The following is a 6,017-nucleotide window of genomic DNA, read 5'->3' on the forward strand; positions in this document are numbered from 1 at the left end:
GGTCTATATTTATAAGCCTATCTTCCAAGAAGCATACTTCTGTTATAAATCTTTTCTTTAGGTTGGTTGTAACTTCATCCAATAAACAAATGAGAAAGTTACATTCTTTACCTTAAAAAGCCATAAATGAATATGTTACAAGAGGTCAAATATTCTCATTATCTTTTTTTCCTTCTTATCTTTGACTTAGCAATTAACCTAATACAAGTTCAACATCCCAATCATAAAACCGCTATAGTAACTATATTTTTACATGAAAACTTATTCATATTAAGAAGCCAATCTATATTTTTGCCCTTTTTTAGGTTGGTGGTAACTTTATCCACTAGATAATAGGAAAGGTAAATTAAAAAGTAGTCAATTTGAAATTAAATGGATAAAGGAATAGTAGGTTTCATCACTTATTTCACCTTAAAAAGCTATAAATGAACATGTCACAAGTGGTCAACTTTTCTCACCCTCCTATATTAATTATCTTTGACTTTTCAACTAACCTAGTTCTATTTTTAACCCATGGTTCAATATGAGAATGACATAAACTTATTTGGGAATATGTTTTGACAAGAAAACTTATTCATGTTAAGAAACCATTCTATATTTATATAAAAAAATATATATTTATTTAGAGAAATTTTCATTCTATAATTTCTTATTTACATATACTTGTTGAGAAGTTAAAGTTTTATATAAGTTTTACACATGATTTGCAAACTACCACCATGAATAATTAACAGTTTTTGTTGAAAGAAAATCGCATATATTTGTTGATCTCATTATAGTTTTCTATATTAGAAACAACATAGATATAACATGGAAATATCATGGAGGATTAATCTTATGCATGATTATAATTTTGTACATTCAAATGTGATGTCTTATAAACTCAAAAGATAATAAAATAGCAAATAGAATTAAATTTATATTATCTTAAATTGATATGAATGCATATAGTTTCAAATGATTTTTTTTTTTTTAATTAAAGAAGTTGTAGCTCTTTCATTCGATTATTCCCATTTCTCTTAATTCAAGGGTGGCAATCACATTTTCTTAAATTGAGGTGTAATAAATAACCAACTAAGCTTGATTTCAACTTTATTGTGTACATTTTGTCTTGATTCAAGGTTGATAATCATGCCCTTTTGAATCAAAGTACATTTTGAGAGCCAATTAGCTAGGTCTAATCTCAATTTTATTGCATGCTTTGGGAGTACAAGGAAGACAAGAAACTAGAGAGTATCTAGATGCTCTATGTGTACTACTTTTCCTAGTTTGATTGTAGTTTTATTTTTATGGGTTCTTGATGTTTTCAAAAACTTTTATCAACACTAGTTCTCATTTTTTAAAGTGCCCATCATAGACTTTCTTGTCGCAAGAGGATGCTACATGTTGTTGATAATCAATTGTTCTCATGGTGAACACCTTTAATTTTTCTTCGAGCATATCCAATTCCAATACCATGCTTAAAAGGTCACGTTTTTTTCTAAGTGTTGGCATGCATGTTGATTTTAGTGGGAATAATGGCTTTAGTTTGGTATTTGATGATGAATGGGGTTTGTTTGGTGGCTTCTCATTAGTTGTTTTATATGCCCAACGAGATTCGTAATTTTTGCTCTTAGTTTCCTTTTGTCTTATCTAATCTTTTCTTAATGTAAATTAATAACACTTTGTTAGGAACCTTTTCCTATCCATTTCCTTGTGGGTGTCATGGGGTAGAGTATATGTTGACTATTTTGAGATCATTGCACAAGCTTTCGAATTCTTTGTAGTCAAACTATCTCCATCAGTGATTAATGTTCAAGGTATGGAATAGTGGGTCTCAACCTTGTCTCAAATTTTGTTTTACTTTTCAATCCTAACATAGACGACTATCATGTCTTCTAGAGATATGGACTTCCTTTTTTACTTAATACTACTTTTATTCTTTCCGAGACTTAGGTAAAGTATCAATGAGATACTTAACAACAAAGGTTTTTGGTAGCTAAATATGCTCATTTTGTAGGTCGCTAATTAAAGTATAATATGCATGGATTAATTGAAACGATACATCTTTATCATGAATATCTTACTCATATTATGAGTATGATTAATTTGATTTCTTATAAGCAACTACTTTATAGGTTAAAATTATGCTAATCATATATTGAAATACAACAAAATAGCTAGATATGGAAATGGAATATGGTATTGAATTGCAATGTCTAAATAATTTATTTTTTATAAATTAAAATTAACCATTTTTAACATGGTTGGACATAAATAATAAAGCGACTCGGATGTAGGAAAATGACTTATATTGTAGGTTGTGGCTAGTATTACTAGCAATTGTAATAGCAAAGACATTGTAGACTTGTAGGATTATGTGGTGGTATCCCAAAGCAAGTTGAATTTAACCAGGTAGAATGTTTCACTTTGCAATCATTCGTGCATTGTCCCAAGGTAGTGCAAGGAAATGTATCTGTACACACCTTTGCATCAGCTGCAAATGTCAATTAGAAAGAATAGATTATACGGAAACCACATAGATATAAAATATAGACAAATAACTATTATTATTAATAAAACTAGATAGAATGTTTGAATATATGTCGATTCAAATTTGAGAACAATATTTATTTTGAAAATGAAAAAATAAAATTAAAAAGATTAAAAAAAATATTAATTTAAGAAATTAAAAAAAATATTTTTTATGCTTGTAATCGAAATGAATGCCAAAGTAACATTTTTTCTAAACTAGTTATTGGTTTTTCATTCCATTGAAAACAATGAATGATTTTCAAAATATCATTTTATTTGTCATTGTAAACAATCATAAACCTCTTCAAAAATCAAAATGGTAAAATCTATTTGATCACGTCGCCTTTCTTATTGAGTTTCTAAATGAGAACATCTATGTTAAAGAATATAATTATTAATTTGATGAGTAGGAACATTAAATCATGTGTCAATAATACAAACCTGAGGAAGAAATGAGTAAGAAGAGCATGAAGTAACACATTGTAAATAGCTTTGCCATGTTAATAAGTTAATAGAACTTCAAGAAGAAGTTTTGTGTACTAGTATGATCCTACTTAGTCTATGTTGGTCTATATTTATAAGCTTATCTTCCAAGAAGCATGCTTCCGTTATAATTCTTTTCTTAAGGTTGGTTGTAACTTCATAAAATAAACAAATGAGAAAGTTACATTTTTACCTTAAAAAGCCATAAATGAATATGTGACAAGTGGTCAAATTTTCTCATTATCTTTTTTTTTTTTTTTCTTATCTTTGACTTAGCAATTAACCTAATACAAGTTCAACATCCCAATCATAAAAACTCTATAGTAACTATATTTTTACATGAAAACTTATTCATATTAAGAAATCAATCTATATTTTTGCCTTTTTTTAGGTTGGTGGTATCCTTATCCACTAGATAATAGGAAAGGTAAATTAAAAAGTAGCCAATTTGAAATTAAATGGATAAAGGAATAGTAGGTTTCATTACTTATTTCACCTTAAAAAGCTATAAATGAACATGTTGCAAGTGGTCAACTTTTCTCACTCTCCCTATATTAATTATTTTTTACTTTTCAACTAACCTAGTTCTATTTTTAACCCATGGTTCAATATGAGAATGACATAAACTTATTTTGGAATATGTTTTGACAGGAAAAATTATTCATGTTAAGAAACCATTCTATATTTATATAAAAAATGTATTATTTAGAGAAATTTTCATTCTATACTTTCTTATTTACATATATTGTTGAGAAGTTAAAGTTTTATATAAGTTTTACACATAATTTGCAAATTACCACCATGAATAATTAATAGTTTTTGTTGAAAGAAAACCACATATTTTTGTTGATCTCATTATAGTTTTCTAGATTAGAAAAAATATAGATATAACATGGAAATATCATGTAGGATTAATCTTAAGCATGATTATAATTTTGTACATACAAATATGATGTCTTACAAACTCAAAAAATAATAAAATAGCAAATAGAATTAAATTTATATTAACTTAAAATTGATATGAATGCATATAGTTTTATATGATATTTTTCTAAATTAAAGAAGTTGTAGTTCATTTATTCGATTATTCTCATTTCTCTTAATTCAAGGGTGTCAATCACATTTTCTTAAATTGAGGTGTAATCAATGACCAACTAAGATTGATTTCAACTTTATTGTGTACATTTTGGCCTTGATTCAAGGTTGATAATCATGCCCTTTTGAATCAAAGTACATTTTGAGAGCCAGCTAGGTCTAATCTCAATTTTATTGCATGCTTTGGGAGTATGAGGAATGCAAGAAACTAGAGAGTATCTAGATGCTCTATGTGTACTACTTTTCCTAGTTTGATTATAGTTTTATTTTTATGGGTTCTTGATGTTTTCAAAAACTTTTATCAACACTAGTTCTCCTTTTTTAAAGTGCCCATCATAGACTTTCTTGTTGCAAGAGGATGCTATATGTTGTTGATAATCAATTGTTCTCATGGTGAACACCTTTCATTTTTCTTCGAGCATATCCAATTCCAATACCATGCTTACAAGATCATGTTTTTTTCTAAGTGTTGGCATGCATGTTGATTTTAGTGGGAATAATGGCTTTGGTATGGTATTTGACGATGGATGGGGTTTCTTTGTTGGCTTCTCATTAGTTGTTTATATGCCTAAGGGAGGTTGGTAATTTTTACTCTTAGTTTCCTTTTGTCTTATCCAATCTTTTCTTAATGTAAATTAATAACACTTTGTTAGGAACCTTTTCCTATCCATTTCCTTGTGGGTGTCATGAGGTACAATATATGCTAACGATTTTGAGATCATTGCACAAGCTTTTGAATTCTTTGTAATCCAACTATCTCTATTAGTGATTATTGTTCATGGTATGGAGTAGTGGGTCTCAACCTTGTCTCAAATTTTGTTTTACTTTTCAATCCTAATATAGATTATCATGTTTTCTTGACTTCCTTTTGTACTTAACACTATGTTTGTTCTTTCCAAGACTTAGGTAAAGTATCCATGAGATACCCAACAACAAAGGTTTTAGGTAGCTTAATATGCTCCTTTTGTATGTCACTAATTAAGGTATAATATGCATGGATTAATTGAAATGATACATCTCTATCATGAATGTCTTACTCATATTATGAGTATGATTAATTTGCTTTCTTATAAACAACTGCTTTATAGGTTAAAATTATGTTAATCATATATTGAAATACAACAAAATAGCTAGATATGGAAATGGAATATGGTACTGAATTGTAATGTCTAAATAATTTATTTTTTATAAATTAAAAGTAACCATTTTTAACATGGTTGGACATAAATAATAAAGCGACTTAGATGTAGGATAATGACTTGTATAGTAGGTAGTGACTAGTATTTGTAGCAATTGCAGTAGCGAAGACATTGTTGACTTGTAGGATTATGTGGTGGTACCCTAAGGCAAGTTGAATTTAACCAAGTAGAATGTTTCGCTTTGCAATTATTCTTGCATTTGCCCAAGTTAGTGCAAGGAAATATATTTGTGCACACCTTTGCATCAACTGCAAATGTCAATTAGAAAAAATATATTATACAGAAACCACATAGATATAAAATATAAACAATTAACTATTATTATTAATAAAATTAGGAAGAATGTTTGAATTGTGCATATTCAAATTTGGGAGCAATATTCATTTGGAAAATCAAAAGATAAAATTGAAAAGAATAAAAAAAAATATTAATTTAAGAAATTAAAAAAAATATTTTTATTTTAGCAATTGAAATGAATGCCAAAGTAACATTTTCTCTAAACTAGTTATTGGTTCATTCCATTGAAAATGGTGAATGATTTTTAAAATATCAGTTTATTTGTCATTGTAAATTATCATAAACCTCTTAAAAAAAATCTATTTGATCACATCACCTTTCTTATTGAGTTTTTAATTGAGAACGTTTATTAATTTGATGAGTAAGAACATTAAATGATCATGTGTCAATAATAGAAACCTAAGGAAGAAATGAATAAGAAGAGCATGA

Source organism: Vitis riparia, chromosome 13 (assembly GCF_004353265.1).
Source record: "Vitis riparia cultivar Riparia Gloire de Montpellier isolate 1030 chromosome 13, EGFV_Vit.rip_1.0, whole genome shotgun sequence".
Taxonomy (NCBI): Eukaryota; Viridiplantae; Streptophyta; class Magnoliopsida; order Vitales; family Vitaceae; genus Vitis; species Vitis riparia.